Source organism: Caretta caretta, chromosome 25 (assembly GCF_965140235.1).
Source record: "Caretta caretta isolate rCarCar2 chromosome 25, rCarCar1.hap1, whole genome shotgun sequence".
In the NCBI taxonomy this organism is placed as follows: Eukaryota; Metazoa; Chordata; order Testudines; family Cheloniidae; genus Caretta; species Caretta caretta.
Genome location: NC_134230.1, coordinates 9,877,861 through 9,895,984, shown reverse-complemented (window position 1 = coordinate 9,895,984; position 18,124 = coordinate 9,877,861). Strand labels below are relative to the sequence as shown.

At 49.5% G+C, this 18,124-nt stretch overlaps 1 protein-coding gene across 6 annotated transcripts in view; it reads left to right on the top strand.

Annotated features, from left to right (window-relative positions):
- The window catches only part of LINGO3 (leucine rich repeat and Ig domain containing 3), a 107,789-nt gene that overhangs the window by 50,001 nt on the left and 39,664 nt on the right, over positions 1 to 18,124 (top strand). Inside the window, exon 1 of one of the 6 annotated variants that reach the window (XM_048830924.2) lies at positions 4,475 to 4,862. The exons of the other annotated variants lie outside the window; for them this stretch is intronic. The gene's annotated coding sequence lies outside the window, so the exon portion shown is untranslated. Of the gene's footprint in view, positions 1 to 4,474; positions 4,863 to 18,124 lie in introns of those variants that run through there. 6 annotated transcript variants of the gene reach the window in all.

Sequence of the window (18,124 nt, the reverse complement as noted above, 5' to 3'; positions counted from 1 at the left end):
GAGCGAGGGTGGGGGCTGGGCCTCGGGGGAAGGGGCAGGGCCTCAGGGTGGGGCAGGGGTGGAGCACCCACCCAGAAAAATGAAAGTCAGCGCCTGTGTAAGCCAGCATGAAGAGGGATATTAGTCTGCAGACCTGGAAGTCAGTGCTCACCTGAGCACAGAGTTATGTAACAGGAACCAATTAGTTGCATTCTTGTGGACTGACTGGAGAGCGACACCGCGCCATGATCACATATTGATTGGGTGAACCTCCCCTTGCCATATCCGGGGAACGATCTCACCTTCCAGGGAGTCTCTCCAGACACACACATTTATTGTGGGGGAACGTGTGAAACGTGGTACTTTCTTGAGACACTTGAGACAGACCTCAATTCTCTGTCCCAGCCCAGCAGCTCTCAGTGAAGGAACAGACGTGAGAGGGAGCAAAGATGACTTTGCTCCACCTTTGTCACTTGACCATATTCTGGAACTATCTGGGAGTCTGTCTGGCCTCTATTGTAAGGTAGAGCAGCCTTGAGGCTGCTCTAATTTACAATCAGCTACAACAGCCCTCAAAGGCTATTGTATCATTGGAGAATAGCCAGAATACAGAGCACTCAGGTCATACCTTTTCCCTCCCCATGTGATGGGGGCTGTGAAATGGCGACATGGAGCCAGCTTTGGCTTTAAGCCATCTGAGAGAGCCCCACCATGAGGGCTATCCCCCAGTGGCAGTTCACTGCATTTACTGCCCTGTAATGCCTCTGTAGCTGCTTAAAGGGACCATACTGCGGTGCAGAATTGACCCCCTAGACTTTGGAAGAGGCTTGAAACTGGGAGAGAGCCGTGGGGCATTGCAAGTTATTTTGGCAACTCAGCTGCTACTATGTAAGGTTTTCATGTTTCTTAAACAATTCCTGTAAGTAAGCTGCGGGAATGCTTAGGGGCCTCTTCTGCTGTGACCTGACATTAAAGCATATTTTCATGCCATCAGCCTGAATTTCATGCCATCCTCTCTTTTTGTGTAACTTGCTAGTAAAATCTGCTTTGACTTAAGCCATTTGAATCAGGTCATGATCCTGTTAGTTGGGGCAGGCACGTACTGCCTGTTGCATGCCAATTGATTATCAAGAACAGAATTATTCAGGGTTCCCAACATGCTCTGCGAGATTTGTGATGGAGAATAAAGGGCAGAAGGGGTCAGGTTTTAATCAGCAGTTTGTGTTTAGCAGAGAGTGATGCTCTTCTGAGGCAGAAACCCCCATTTGGGATATTACCTTCATCTTTTTAAACTGGATTGGCTGCTTATGTGTGACCTAACGTAATTTTTCTGAGCAAGAGAACTCGGTGTAAAGACTGGCTGAAGGTATTTAAGAAAACCTATTCGAGAGGCCAGTTTGAGCTCTTAGAAGCCTTCCCTGCGAACGATGGGATAAGACCGCAGCAGAGAGTGCAAACGAAAAGGCAGGCAGGCACTGAGTGGGGGAATTTGATAGCTGCTTTCAACTACCTGAGAGGTGGTTCCAAAGAGGATGGTTCTAGACTATTCTCAGTGGTAGAAGATGACAGAACGAGGAGTAATGGTCTCAAGTTGCAGTGGGGGAGGTTTAGGTTGGATATTAGGAAAAACTTTTTCACCAGGAAGGTGGTGAAACACTGGAATGCGTTACCTAGGGAGGTGATAGAATCTCCTTCCTTAGAAGTTTTTAAGGTCAAGCTTGACAAAGCCCTGGCTGGGATGATTTAGTTGGGGATTGGTCCTGCTTTGAGCAGGGGGTTGGACTAGATGACCTCCTGAGTTCCCTTCCAACCCTGATATTCTATGATTCTATGAAAGTTTCATATGAATTATAGGAGGAGAGAAAATAGAGACCATCCGAACCCTGCAGCTGAGCCTCTGTGGGACTTAGTGGAGATGCTACCAAGGCTTGTAGTGTAGACCAGGGCTCAGCCTCACAGTGAACTGGCCAGGGCAAGCCGGGTTTTTAAGAGCACTGGAGAGAGGGTGTTCTGAAATAAGAAGTGAATCTGGGCATCTGCTGTGCAGCATGGACAGCGCACCTGTTTATGAATGATGACTAGGAGCGTGCTGGTCACAACAAATGGATTCCATTACCAGACATTTTCGTACGTTGCCCTTCCTCAGCTTCTCAGAGGGAGCTACTTCTTGGAGCGTTTTTGCGACCAATGTAAGGGAGGAGAAGATATTATTTGGCATCTTCGCTAGGTGAGAGTTTGACATGTGCACTGGGGGGGGAAGGTGGAGAAGCTGGGGTGGCAGACGAAGTCTGTGGAAAGGGAAAAGAAGCCAAACTGGAATCAGTGGGTGCCTTCAACTGCACAGGAGCCTGGCTCCAAAGGAATCACTCAGCCAGAGGCTGCAGCCAGGCACGAGGAGGAAGATGGAAGAACGAAGCATCTAATGAGGTTTTAAAAGCTGTAGGAAAAGTCTAATCGAAACCGGTACGGTCGTCATCTTACCTTGCGACCCGAGTGCTGTCCTCCGCAATTATGCCATGTGTTTCTACAGTGATTTCCATCTAAGAATCTCAAAGGCCTCCACAAACTTGTATTGGATCTGGCCACACAACCTCCTGAGAGCTAGAGGAAATTGACGTTGGGACTTACCAGGATCACAGAGGGAATCTGCGACAGAGTCAGGAGGAGAACCCAGGAGTCCTGATTCCCAATCCAAATACCTGTAAGAAAGAGGAGGTGGATCCACAGGGAGGAACTGGATGGAAAGAGGAGGTGGATCCACAGGGAGGAACTGGGGCCCAGATGAAGAAAAGAGGCTGGTTCTCTGCTTCCCAAGTAACAGAAGAAAGGATGTAACGAAAAGGATACAAACGATTCTAGATGGAATTTCCCAGCACTATTTAATGATAGTCTGTGGACCAACAACCCAAGTGGAGGAAGATTTGATAGGGACCTGGACAAAAACTGAAGATGAGGTGACAGAGTTAATCTTCTCTGCGATCTCCCCAGTACTAAGCCCCAGGCTGTTTTGAGCCCAGGGAAAAGAAAATCTTTTGTCTCACTCCAGTAATCTGTGTGCCTATTGTGAGATGGAAAATGGAGTTTGTTATTAGTGGACTTACATCCCTGGCCAATGCTGCCAACTCTGCTGCTTTTCCCCACAAACTTCTGCTTTTTGGCCTTTTCTGCTGAACACCTAATCAATCATCAGCTTCTGATGCTGGGCTCCAGGCTTGGTGCAGGAGGATTTCATATTAAACCGGGGAATGATTTGTGTGTGTGAAGAAATCACCCTGAGACTAAAATGCTTAAAAGTTCCTGTCTGTTTCCCTGACTTACCTCCAAATTTAGATTCTTCAAATTCAGATTTCCCTGGACATTATTCAAAGGCACATACCTCTGCTGGTTTGTGCATGTATTTATGCAAATATATGCGCATTTTCAATGTATGGCTTTTGTGTTCGTGGATGTTGGCAGATAGGCTGTACACAAAGGAAAAGGAAACAAGCACGAAGAAACGGAAGGGCTATCGAATGCCAGTCACTCTGCTGTAGTGGCTGTTAGTGAACCTCATTGGGATGTTAGTGGTAGGTGGAATGTCAGTATAGTTGCTATAAGCTACCTAAGGGGGAGAGAAAGGAAAGCACATCAAAAGAATGTACAGGGCCGGGGATGGGGTGTTTAAAGATGATAAGCTCTTTGGGTCAGGAGCGCTCTTTGTTCTGTGTTTGTACAGATCTAGCCATGGAGGGATCTAACTACCCCAACCGCTGCTGGGAAACAGCTTTAGCATCAGGGAAAAGGTTCCTAAACTATATTAAAAAAAAAACAACAAAACTTTCCAGTCAAGAACTATGAGGCTCCAGCTAGAGTCGTAGCCACTGGGGTTTGACTTCTCTTCAACAGGGCGGGACTCCCTGAGGATGTGAAGAATAAAAGGGAAGCTTAGAACTAGTGCTCGCAAGCTCTTTGAATCCAGCAGGGGACAGAAGGGCTCACCGAAGAAGCCGTGGAGAAAAACGCCTACAAAGTAATTGCGGAGTAGGTGGGACGCGGCGTTCAGCGCTGCGAGCCATGTCATGAGAGAGGAAAGGGAGGTAATTTTAAGGAAGAGACAGTGCAAACAGTCAGAGGACTGGAAGAAATGAATAGTGCAGCAAGAATAAAAGAGTCCCTCTATTTCCAGCCGGGCTAGGCACAGACTGAAAAGTGAGGAGGAGGTGAGAATATCTCGCAAATATTAGGAGGACATAAACTCTAAGGAGAAAAAGATCTGGATAGTACAAAGGCAGCTAGGATGGTCTGGTGCTGAGGGCCATGTACAACCTACATCTAGGATGTGATGGGGTGTTTGCCCCACACCAGCAAGGAAGGAGTTAAAAGCAGCCTAGGGAGACTGCACAGGGAGCAACCAATCTGAGAGAGGCTGCGAGGAGCGGCCAATCAGGGCCCAGCTGGCCCATATAAAAAGAGCTGCAGGGGCAGAGGCAGTCAGTTGCTGCTGGGATTTGCAGGCTTGAGGCCCTGAGAAGAGAGCAAAGAAGGGGCTGGAGCTGCTGGGAAGTGGCCCAGGGAATTGAAGCAACACTGGTGAGAAGTTAAGGAGAGGCAGCAGGAGGCTGCTAGCTACAGGTCCCTAGGAAGGATCCCCGTCTCCACCCCTATCCCCACCACTGCGAAAATGGCTAGATTCTAGAACGGAGAGACCCTTCCCAAAAGGGGAAACCACGGTTGTGACCTAGCTGGACAGCTGAGTCACGAAGAGGAGCCTGCGGTTCCTGGAGCAGGAACGGGGCTGCAGACCAGAGGGAGAGATGGAGTGACGGCGTGCAAACCACGGGAAGGGGGAGTAGCGCCAGGCAGAGCTAATCCCTAGGCGGGCCAGGAGGAGGCGCTATCCAGCGGTGAGTGGTGCACCCCATCACAAAGGGTTAAGATGAAGGAAAGGAAAGATGGTATATCGGCAAAAATTTCCACATCCCAAAACTGTCCCTCTCAGAGACAGGTACTGTCTCCTACGGGAACCCTGTGGCTTGGGACCCTTCAATATATTATTATTTAATATATTAATATAATGGATAATATATTAGAATATGTCCAGTAGTGATCAAGCCAGAATTGGCAAGGAGCTGGCCTGGGTGAGCTATTGCAGTAGACCTCTTCACTCTCCAACATCTGTGGTTCTGTGAGCATATCCTTGACTTATGGGTCTAATATCCCTCCGATGGCTTCAGGCTTTAGACCAAGAGGGGCAGACAGGTCCGTTCCTAGTGTGGTGGTAGAGGGTCGGCACACGCAGCATGCACTAAATAGGACCCCACGGAGCTGGCTGGCAGTAGATACATGCTGCGTCTGCACATCTGTGTCAGCATTAATGAGTAGCAGTGTTGTTGGATCGTCTAGGAACCCAGTTATGAGCCAGGACCCCCTTGTGCTAGCCACTGTACAAAGACAGCCCCTGCCCCCAGAGCGCTGCTGGGACAATGGATCGCGCCGGTGGTTACACCCCAGCCAGCTGTCGCTGTTGTTTCTCTCTGCGTCTGCACCGGCTCTTCCCTTTGGCATCCCACCAGCTTGAGCCCATTCTGATTTTACAGGCAGAGGTGGCGTCTGGAAATGAAATGAGCAAGATGTGCAGAGAGTGGCAGAGACGGTAGAATTGTTTTCTAGCCAGAGACTCTGATGGGATTAGGGATAATTCTCCACACACCCCCGGGGCTCCCTTCATCTCCCTGCTCCTGTTAGATTATCCCCACGCTTGGATTTCTAAGTGCCTGCTCAGGGTAGTCTCATCAGTGGGTAAACACGCAAGGAAATCACTGGCCTTCTTTGACCCTCCTCGTTTCTCTGCTCTGATTTAATCTCTTCTCCAGCTCTGCGGCAACGACGATCGATCTTGTCTCCGCTGTGCTAATCAGGCTGAGAATTGTGCCCTACTCAGAGCCCTGCCAGTTGCACGGTGAAGGGGGGGAGCTGCCTGGAAGTCAGAGAAAAGAACTGGGCCTCTGGCATCCTGGGTTCTGTTCCTGGCTCTCTGTCACCGGCCTGGTCTGCCTGGGACAGGGAGGTGCCTTTAGCAACCGTCGGCTAGCACACGTTAACCGTTTGTTAAACACCACTTAGCACCTATTTGTGCGTCCACACTGGCGCTGGAGGTGTAATCTTCAGCTCAGTAGGTTTATCCACGCTAGCTCTGATACAGCCGGGGCAGTAAAAATAACAGTGTAGACACAGAGTCCTGCGGGGCAAGGGAGCTGGGCACCCAAGTACAGGCCCATCTGAGACCCCAGCTAGGCCCTCCCGCTGCTCATGCCACTGCAACTACACTGCTATCTTCAGCGCGCTAGCTCAGTTCGAGCTGGGAATGACCCCTGCCCGCCGCGGTGTAGACACTGCAATCAAGGTGTGATTGCAGCATGGTGTAGAGTCCAGGGGTGGGCAAACTGTTAGGCCTGAGGGCCACATCTGGGTATGGAAATTGTATGGTGGGCCATGAATGCTCTAAGACGTTGGGGTGCAGGAGGGGATGAGGGCTCTGGCTGGCGGTGCGGGCTCCGCGATGGGGCCAGAGCACAAATCCTGTGGCAGTTGGCCCACTGGCTTACCTGCTCATTCTCCACAGAGCCTGTGGATTCTATACAGCACCCAGTGCATGCTGGGACAGGATGCTGGCAGAGCGTTGCAGGTTCTAGGCTGCCGATCGCTGGGTGCGTGTCGTACATACAGCAGGTAGCTCTTTATCTTAATATTGTCGCTTAGGCCTTGGCTGTCATAGGAAAAAAGATCTGTCCTTATCTCACGCCAGCGAAAGCGTGGTAACCCACGTGTGGTCAAGTCCTGGTGAAGACAAGGCAGTTTGTAACTTCCCCCCCCTCCAAGTTAGTAGATTAAGGTAAACACTAGAGGTGAGCCTACAGTTTCACCTCAACCTGCTCACACACGTCAAAACTACAACCTGCCTTGTCCTCGCTAGGCCTTTACCTGGTGTCAGTTCACAGGAGATAAGGACGGGCCTTTTTCTCTAGTGAAGACACACGCATGGAGCCTGGCCGCCGGACTGAAGCTACTCCCTCATGTGGCTGGAAGCATCTGACACCCACCCTGCGCCTGTGGAAACAGCCTCACAGGGGCCAAGGCAGACAGGAACAAGCCGTAATGCTCTAAAGTGGTGTTCGGAACATGCAGGAGAGACTCGCCTGGCTCCTTGTTTGAATATATTTATCTTCACTGGATCCCTTTTGAAGTCAAGCCTCCCAGTTCTCTAGGCTGCAACGCTGGGCCTAGAGAGGGCTAAATCCCCCTTCCCTCCTGGCCTGCTCCCTTTCCCAGCCTGAGACTTCGGCCTGCTCTGGTACCCTCTGGATGGCATGGAGCCTGCCTTTGCAATTCAGAGGGTCTATTCTTGCAGCAGCCTGTTTTGAATTCCTCTTGTTTTTCCAACTGCTGCTTTTCTTAATTAAAAACATACACTCAGCAGGCAGGGGCTTGGTTTATTTTCTGCCTGGCCTGTGAATAGGAAGGATAAAGCCTCACTAATGATGATGGCTTCATTTTAGGTGGCAGCTCATGTGCTCTAATGCCCAGCTTTACTGGGGGGCTGCCTGCCTCATCCTTCTCCCAGCTGCAGAGCTGTGCGGTGCCTCTTGAACCAGACGATAATTAGCAATCTTTCCACATATGCTTGATTCTATTCTGCCCGCCGGGCCTGAGAATTCACTTGCAGCTCAGGGGCAAATGTAGTATTTCAAACAGGTCAAGTGGCCACCATCAGTACTTCGGGTCCACTCTGTTCTGCTTGCATGGTGCATAGGGAAACTACCCGCAAGTCCCCTCTTGGGGAGGCCCCTGTAGGTGGCCAGCTAGCACCACCCAGCTCCTGTGCCTCCGTCCGGTGCAGGGTTGTGCTGGGCGCAAGGCGGAGTGGCTGTGCTCTGGCTAACCCCAGCCAGCATGTGATCCATCGAGGGGAGTTAGCATCAAGCATGCAGGTCCCACCCTAAGTGTCTCTATAACTGCAGTCCCGGTCCAGCAACTCTGACTCCGGCAGCCTGCCATCAACACCTGTCACACTCCCTGGTCTCTATCAGCCTTGGTTATCACCATCAAGCTGACTCCCCCCCACACACACACTCCCAGTCCCGAATTTTCCCACAACTGTGTGCTCTGTGATGTTCAGCCCTCTCCTGGACACTTCGGAGAAATAGTAAAATTGGTTTGTTCTCGTAAAGAGACAAAAGCACATCACAGCATAGTAACTTACCAGGGATGAATACCCCCTTCCCTGCAAACATAGCACTGACTTGGTTCATAGTAAAAATAAAGCAAATTTATTAACTACATGACACAGGTTAGGTGATGCCAAGTCAAAGGAATAAAGTTACAAGCAAAGAAAGGGTTACAAGCAAATCAGAGTGAAAACCCACATCTAAAAGTCTAAAACTTAATCTGGCAAGGTACAGTTTGTGTTCAAGATGGCTTCTCTCAGATTTAGGGGCATGTGACCCAGGCAACCACTTGGGGTGCCAGGCTTGGGAGGCACTGGGCTCGGGTTGCTGTTTTTGTTGTTTAGCAACAAAAGTTTCCATAAGCTTAGAGAAAATTCATTTTTTTATTTGCTTATATATATGCCAGGAAGAAATACAGATTTACAGATCCTAGTGTGCAGTTTATCATCTTATATGACAGGGATAAATCATGCATGCAAATCGTGCATCAAAGTCACAAAATGGGTTGCAAATGCAATTTAAAAATAAGGTATTCAAAAATGTAACTCATGGAGGTGGGGCCACCACAGATGCTCCTTGCCTGCAGTGCCATTTGGTCTAGGGACAGCCCTGGTTTCTGTCACCAATCTCCCTTCCTGCCAGTTATGGCTGACTTTCCCTCAGTCAGGACCTTCCACAGATGTACAAGGTGCCGGCTTCCCTTGTCTTCCTAGGGGAAAGATCTTTGCCTAAGCAGGTTTCTCACCTATATTCACTTCCAGAGACTTCAACCTGCCCCCCGTTGCTTGAAGCACCCCTCTTTCTCAGCTTGGAAGAGCTCTGTCCCCTTGTGTCTAGTGATGGATGCTAAAGAGGGCTTCTGTCTTTGTTTATCTCTCCCAAAGCTCAGTGACATTGTTTCAAGAGGCAGGATGTCCTCAGGCTGTTTTTCCCTCCCTGTGGGCTTCCCATCCCCCTGGCTGTAAGTTGGGCTTCCATTGTTCTGATTGCATCATGCTTGATTTACATAGGTAATGGGCAAATAGCTGCCTTCTCTCCTGGCGGGCAGGGAACCTGCTTGGCCACAGACTTTAAAGCATAATATCATTAAGGATCCATATTTCCTCATGTGGTGGTAATACAGACCTCTCACAATGATATTAATCCCAGTGTGTCATTAAGCTTTCAGAAAAGACCTCACTCTATACAGTAATATTGTATACAATCAGTTGAGTCAATTGCTTATCCCTTGAGGTTCAGGATCAGCCGCCTCCCCCCCCCCCACTTTCTATACCAGTAAACCTTTGCAATGGATTCCTTGGACAGTAAAACCAGATCTAGCTTCTCTCTCCTGCTGGGGGCACAGATGCCAGGCTGTCTCCTCCCCCACCTGTTGCTTGACAGCTCAGTTTACCTGAAATGTGAATGGATCTCCATTGTCTCTGCCTGATGGCTGGGCTGGTTGGAGAGGCAAACGCATTCCTTTGTCTAGGACAGCCCTGATTACCAGCTCCCCCTGACGTGCCTGGTTTAAACACATCTTAGTCCCAACCCCAGCATCTATCCCTGACTTCTCATCCCCACTGCCCATGTGCATCATAGTAATGATCAGCGAGTTCTTGGTTTTTCAGGTGACCGCTCCCAAGGCCCGTGTTGTACAAAGATGATTACAATAGCGGGGAGGGGGTGAATACGGGGGCGCTGAGGGTCACCGGTTTCCCCTGCTCAGCCAGGAAGGAACGGAGCAGCCAGAGCTACTCTCGCCTCCTGCCTCACCTGCAGTGCAGCCGGCAGCAGCGAAGGAGCAGGAGTTGCACCCGGTATTCCCATTCCCACAAGAGCCTGTTGTGGTGGGAGCCAATGGGGGGGGAGGCGGTCCACTCCCCCCACCTGTAGCACCGGTGCTGCTGATTCCAGCCCTTTGATTAAAAACAGCAGAGCAGAGACCAGGACTCGTGTTTCCAGTGAGTAATCAGGTGTACGTTTTCTCTGTAACATGGTTGCCCTCAAGGTAGCCACCAGACACAGGCAGGACACTCCTGATCCGTGTAGCTTTGGGAGCCTTCAGGGGAAAGGTCCTAGATAAATATCAAATACCAGTGTATTGTCTGCACTGACCCTGCGGAGGTATGACCCTGCTTGCCCCATCTAGCTTCCCCTCCATTTAAAATGCTTTGTTGTTGTTGGGGCGTGCCCTTCCCCCATGCAACGTGCACTGTTTGGTGTCCTTTGCTAGCTGAGCTACTGTCACCAGGACTTCTTTGGCCAGTGAGGTTTGTCGCATCCCCCCCCGGGAGCCTTCCCCGTGCATTTCACCCGTTGCCTCCCAGCCCCCGGGCAGCTGCAGTCAGACACACGTTGCCCTACTAAGCACTGACAGCTTGTGCGCTGCATGCCACCAAGTAGTAGTGTCCCTAATGCTTTGCACAGAGAGGCTGTCCCCACTGGCTGCTGAGATATCACCATCCCTCTGGGGAGCCCTGCAGAGGCACCTCTCTAATGCCCTGGAAGCTCTTGCCTGCCTCCCTCCCTGGCTTTGCTAATCCCATTCACTTTACAGAAATTGACTTGCGCTCCTGACCTGGAATTCATTCACATTTCATATTAATATCTCGGTGTGATAAAGCCTCCTGACAGAACATCTGTTCCACCCCAGCTTGCCTGAGCCCTTTAGGATTCTCCATTCGTCTCTTAAACCTGTCAATAATATCCCCTCCAGCTGCGTGAAATTCCTATGTGTTGGTCAAGAGACAACGGAACCTCTGGCCTCTGGTAAATCACTGGGCTGGGCGTATGGATTCAACCAGTCAGCAACTTTCCTCGTGGAATAGAGACTAGGAAAAGGGCAAGAGACTTGAAAGGGGGCTGGGTGGGAATAAAGAGGCTCATAACTGAGTGGAGGACTGTTTGGGAATCAGTGAGAGAAACAACTGTATCCAGAGAGAAATTAATTCACTCCACGTTGTTACCTGACAATGGTAATGGCCATCTCCTGTTAACCTCTCTGGTTCCCCGGTAAGAGAATAGGAGGGGGTATAATTCACAGGAAGTAGAGCTTCAAGTTGTTCTGAGGTGCGCCTGATTTGATGGAATCAACCCACTCTTGGTGAACACCTTCCTAAGCTAACTTTGGGTTTAGTCAGAGAGTCACGACCCCAGGTCCAAACACTCCTAAACGTCAGAGCCAAGCTCTGCAAACTGGCCCCTATTTCTTTAATGGACCAAACCTCACGCTTGGCTCCTTGGCTCTGAACGAGTTTGGAACCAGCTGCAGATGTGTGCGGGCAGCGATGTGATGCCAGGCACAGCAGGATGGGGTGATGTTCGGTTTGCAGTGTGCTGATGCAGTGAAAGGCTAGAGAGGGATGGGAGAGGCAACACTTATGAGCCACTGTGATCCAGATCCACGAAGGTTCCTAACACCAACCGAAATCCTGAACAGCTTTGGGGATCTGGGTCTGACTGACTTTGGGAATTGAGAAACAACCCACAGTCCAGCTTATTAAAGCTGCCTTTGCACACCCTACGCTAAGAGGGTCTGTTCCCCACATACAGTCACCAACCGTCTGCTTCCCAAGGCAGTTGTCTGACCAGTCCATATGGCAGAGCTAGTCCTGCTGTCTAGTTCTGGGCAGTTTTAGGTACTTCTGACCGCTCTCTTCCAGTACATCATAGACTCATAGAAATGTCAGGCTAGAAGGGACCATGAAGTGATCTACTCCATCCCCACATTCTTGAGACAGGACCAAGTAAATCTAGACCATCCCTGAGAGGTGTTTGTCTAACCTGTTCTTCAAAGCCTCCAGTGAGGGGATTCCACAACCTCCCTTGGAAGCCTGTTCCAGAGCTTAACTATCCTGAGAGTTAGAAAGTTCTTCCTAATATCTACCCTAAATCTCCCTTGCTGCAGATTAAGCCCATTACTTCTTGCCCTACCTTCAGTGGACATGGAGAACAATTGATCACCATCCTCTCTATAACAGCCCTTAACAGATTTGAAGACTGTTATCAGGTTTCCCCCCTCAGTCTTCTCTTCTCAGGACTAAACATGCCTAGTGTTTGTAACCTTTTCTCATGATCATACCCAATGAGAAGGCAGATGAGGATAACTTCATTAAAAGTACCTTGCACAGATATATAGCACCTTTCAACAGAGGATCTCAAAGCACTTTTATAAGTGTGTCATTATCCTCCATTTTATAGACGAGGGAAACTGACACACACAGACATGAAGTGGAACGTTCAAGATCACCTACCACGTATGTGGCAGAATCAGAAACCAGGTCTTCTGAGCCACCTGCTCTAATCATTGGACCATGCTGCCTCCCCAAGTTCGCATGGGTCATTCCTACCACACCAATGACCCCCGGAGGTCTGACCCCATCAATTCCAAGGCCTTGTGAAAATGCTTTTTCATTCCAAGTGTCTCATTAAAGGTGCAGAGGGAAAAAGTTACAATATTTCTAGACAATTCACCTTTGTCTGTTAAGTGGAGGCATTTTCCACCCAGCACTCAGCTGGTTGTGGCACAAGTGACACGTCTTTGGTGTTATCCAAGGTGACAGGGCCCAGTTTGTGTCTTAGCTTTGACTTGACCCTCAGCCCTTATAGGATCCTCTCCAGCTGGCATCAGGCTTGAGGCGTCAGCGTTAGGCCTTCTGGGTGGTTGGTTGTTCATAGGAATTGCTCTGTCTCGATCTCTAGTGGAAATATAGACATTTGAGGGTGAGATTCACAAAGGTATTTAGGTGCCCATGGGAGTTAGGTGCCTAATTACTTTTGTGAATCCCAGCGCGGGGCTCTAAATGCTGGAGATGAAGAAGTGTATGGTGACTAGAGGCTCTCAAGTTCTGAAACAAAGCTCTCTCACTAAAGCCACATCTAGACCAGGGAAAGAGGTCATGTAAGCCAACACCTTCTAACGAACACGTTTCTAACACTAGTGTAGATGGTGGGTTGACCCCTTTAAAAATGTCTTAACTGATTGCAGGCTCCTCGGAGGGGCTCATCTCCCCTGTGCTTTTAACAGAGCAGAGCCCATCTGCAAAAGGGACAGAGCTTTCCCCAGACGGGGCCTGGGACAGGCTCCCATCCCACCTCCAACTGGGAAAGGGAGCTGGAGATTTGGCATGTTCAGCAGCATCCAGGCGCTCTGGCTGGTTGCTAGGCAACCTGCGCAGCATTGGTGCCCGCGTCAGACCTTTGCTGCCACTATAATTTAATTTTCTTTCTTCCTTTGAGAAAACAGGGCCGTGTATCAGAAACCAAGGCCCCTCTGACAGACACGGTCTATGGGAGTGGGGCTCTCTGCACAGTGAGGAGCTGGCAGCTTTGTGATGGACATTCCGTCACCCCGCCACGCTGACTGCAGCCGTTCCCCATCAGCCCTGGTCCTCAGATTGCTGATCTATGGGGACCTGTGAGCCCCACACTCCAGCATCGCTCCCAGTCTGTTCTGGGGTAATGGTCATGACAGCGGCCCACCCCAGCAAAGCATACAGGTCTCTCGCACGGTTGATGCAAGCATCAGCTGTCCCAAGATTTACGGTAACAATCAGGCCTGGTTAAGGAGACCCTGGTATATTCCATACATGCTGCACTTAAAGGCAGCTATGGAAAGGAATGAGCATCGGGTTCTGGAGCCCAAGCAGGGGGCACAAGGCAGAGGAAAGAGGGATGGATGGAAGGAATTATAGGAGTCTTATAGGAATCTGAAGATAAAATGAGCTGCAAATCCTGGCTTTCTCCATGTTTGGCCGGAAAGGACACAGTTTAATGGTGCCATTCAAACAATGACCATTACAGCGGCTAAATGATCCATTCCCAGAAGGGGATATATACATGAAAATCCCCTCCAATGCTGGGTAAAGTAGGAACAAGAAAATCACCAAAGCATTTGCATACAGACCTGTCCCTGCGCATCCCCTTCTGTGGATGCATCTACCTTCGCCTCCATTGCTGTCCATGAGGCTGTGTGTGCTGTCCATGCAGCCCCGCTGCTCTCTGCTTCTAGTTGTGTCCACGATGCTTGGCTTCGTTCCCTCTGCCTAGGCATTCTAGCAGCATGTGCTGGGCTTGCATTAATAAAACATCCAGAGTCCCAAGTTCATCTCCATGGGGCAACATGAGAACCCCAGAGACATCGAATATCGCAGGCCACCTTCAGCCTCGATTTTAATATTCAAGGCGTATCTGTTAGCATTATGCAGTATGTGTGATCATTCATGCAGCGACTCTTAAGGGACAGGAAACAACAAACAAGACCACTCAGGGTGTCAGCAACAGCCTGTAATTCAAGCCCCTACAGCCAGATTCAGATGTGGAAGCTTGCTCTGACAAATGGTTTAGAAATCTCCCACTGGTTATCTATCTATCTATCGGCCTATCTTCAGGCTTCCATGTACCAGCAACAGCAAAGTTCCATGTGGATTTCGTAGAGTGGCTTTTTCTAGCTTTACCGGATGAAAACTGCTGGCATCTGGGTATCTTTTTTCTTTTTTAGCTGGTTCATTGATTTGTTTGTTTGTTTCCTGGTTGTACTGTTTATTGGGGGAAGGCCCAGGCCACGGGGGGTGTCCATGTTGTGAGAATCAGTCTTGCTGTGGTGGACACTAAAGTAATATACTTCTGTGCTATTTATTTTTGTTGTCGGTTTTTAATCGTTACGTGAATTCATAACCCTTTTGCTAGTGCTTTAAGTGGAGGTCACCGATTGAGACTAAAGGGTCGTCGACGCTGCAGTCACAGGCTGCGACTACAGGTTGCATAGACATACTTGAATCTAGCGAGGATCTTGCTAGTTTAGGTACAGAAGTAGTGAAGCTATGGCAGCACTGGTGGTACAAGCCCAGCTGGAACCCTGGGTAATTCATTGGGTAGTTAGCCTAAGCTGAAGTGCAGACCAGCACAGCTTCACTGCTGCGGTTCCTGAGCTAGCTAGGTTAAAGCTAGCTCAGGTGTGTCTACACAAGCTGTAGCTGGCCCCATGATTGCAGTGTAGAGATAGCCGGAGGGAACAGCAAGGAGGGAGCCCACAAATGGTGTATTTTGAAAACCATAAAGGTGCCGGGGTTGTGCTGTTGTTTGTCCTGTATCTTATCCTACACTCCCAGGCAGGAGACGATGTCCCTGCCTGGAGTTAAGGCTGAGTCCCTGAGTCCAGTCATAAAACCCACAGGAACACACTGTAGATTGCCCCAATGCCCTCAAATTTTGGCTGTACATGGAGCCTCAGTCTGATGCGTGCTTTTACAGGCATCTGTAATATATGTGGAAACTGCTGTGAAGAGCGAAATAGTCCTTCCCAACTCCCAATAGCTACAGCAACACCCCTCCCCTCTTCCCTCAGTAACCAATGGGGGCTCTTAGCCACTGTGCTCAAAAACTACAACAAGCCAAAAAACAAACCAGTAACATCTTTCAAAATTGAAAGCCTGGTCAATGTTCTGAACAGCACCAATACCCCTGCACAGAGACCCCATTGGCTTATCTCCAGAATGTCTTGTGTGATTTGGCCCACACCTTCCAACCGAATTCTAGAGAGCAACCGTGTGAAATTCCAGGCTGATTGGGTTCAGTTTGGGGTGGGAGAGACTCATAGTTGGGCTTTATAGTAGGAAATTAGCTTCAACCTTAACTGTATAGAGACGACATGACTCTCTGTCATCCTTTACATATATCGGTAGCATTTAAAATCGGTGGAAGATGCAGTGATGTATTTACCCAAGGGCTGGGTGGGGCAGAGAGTTTAAGAGACTTGCCCCAGGTGGCACTGTGAACCAGTCGGGAATAGAACCCAGGAGTCCGGATTCCTCATCCCGTCCAGTAACCTCTAAAGAACAGTGCCTCTCCTACACAACCCAGCAGCCAGGAGACAAAAAAGGCATAGCCCCCAGGTATTCATATTGCCCTGTGACATGCAGTTTGAGCATGTTCTGATCTAAGGAGCACAGCCTGTGCCCAGTGAGGTGATATTTACATGCAGATTGTGCCTAAACCTATTTGTTAAACACGACAGATGGAAATGGAAACCTGGAGGCCTCTACTCGCATCCTGCCTGCGGGGCAAACTAGGGGGGTTATTCTATGGCACAGGAGGTGATGAATCCAGAGAGAGAGAGAGAGCGCACTTCAAAGCAAGCCCATGTGTGCTTCAGTGCATTTGTGTAATAGAGACACAGAGTTGCGTACACTGCACCTGGTTAGAGGGCCAGCCCCATGGCAGCTCTGTGATTAGTGGACCATGCAAGAGACCCAGATACAATTTCCAGCTCCTTAGGGCAGCTGGCTGGAAGGACAGCAAGCAAGAAGCCTGTTCCTTAAGAAGAACTTTAAAAAAAAAAAACCCTTGGCTGATGCCCTAAAAAGCAGAGGTTCTCAACCTGGGGTACGCGCACCCCTGGGGGTGCGCAGAGGTCTTCCAGGGGGTACATCAACTCCTCTAGATAGTTGCCTAGTTTTTCAACAGGCTACATTAAAAACCACAAGTGAAGTCACTGCAAACTAAAATTTCATCCAGACAATTATTTGTTTATACTGCGCTCTAAACTATGCACTGAAATGTAAGTACAATATTTATATTCCAATTGATGTATAATATGGTAAAAACAAGAAAGCAAACCATTTTTCAGTAGTAGCGTGCTGTGACACTTGTGTATTTTTCTGTCTGATTTTGTTAGCAAGTGGTTCTTAAGCGAGGTGACACATAGGGGTACGCAAGGCAAATCAGACTCCTGAAAGGGCTACAGTAGTCGGGCAAGGTTCAGAGCCCCTGATCTGAAGACCTCTCACTGTGCTCGCCCTGTGCAGGTGGGTGTGGGGAGAAGCAGAGAGAGGAGTTGAAATCCAGACTCGCACTGTTAGTACAGGGGGCAGCAGGATGGCCGGGTTCTCAATAGCAATATGGATTTGTGATACCAAATTGCTTTAAAGGTTGACGGTTCTGACTGGGGGCTTGGTTGCAGTTTGGGGAGAAAGTTCCTGGTGTGGGGCTACAGCTTGGCATAACAGCGTGCGAGTAAGGTTACAGTTTGAGGTGAAATTTGAGGATTCAGTTCTTCCAATATCCTGCCCAATTTGCCCATCCTTGGCAAAAACCCCTGTGTCACGCTCTGGAAACAGAGTCCCAGAGGACACAGCAGGCTTGTTTAATGCAGACATATGCCCGTTCTTGTTCATCAGGACCTCGTCTCGTCGTTACCTGGGGCGGGGAACACAAAAGAGCCTCTGGTGACAGATTATTACCCAACTCTCCTGTAAACACTGTCATCGACTTATAAATGGGCCCCCGCCAAGGAAGTGCTCCCCGCCTCGTTACTTAGACAGGGAGTGATGCATTTCGTTCGTCCTGCTCCATCCATCTTGGAAACCTGGCCAAATAGACAGCATGCGGGATGAATGGGGAGTATGATTTGGGATGGCAATTTTTTACTTGAGCGTTAGAGCAAGGAGGAAAGATGCAGGTGTCCGGGTGGCTGCTGCTTGGGCTGCAGGGCCGGTGGTGGTGTATGGAACAAAAGATTCAGTGCATGAGCAGTGTACGTGCAGGGAAATATCAGCTTCTAGTGCAAGGAGAACAGGCCAAATTCCCCCCTCTGTAACTCCACTGACTTCACTGGAATCATAAACACCAGGGATGTGTTTGGCCCAGCTGCCAGTGGCTCTGTGCCATTCCGTTCTCCTCTGCCATCGGCTGAATGCCCGCCCCAGCCTGGCCCTGGAGAGAGGCAGACAGGGAAGTAGGTAGCACCCAGGTGCCATTTAGAAGTGGAGCAGAAATAGCCACAGGAATTGCCGAAGTGGATGAGTCAATTGGTCCATCTAGTCTGCGTCCTGCCTCTGGCTGTGTACAGTGATGCTGTCAAGGGAAGTGGAAAAATCTTCCTCCTACTATATGTGGCCAACTGAGCAGTGCCGGGCACGGAGCGCAAATACATAGAATTGTAGAAATTAGAGACAGAAAAG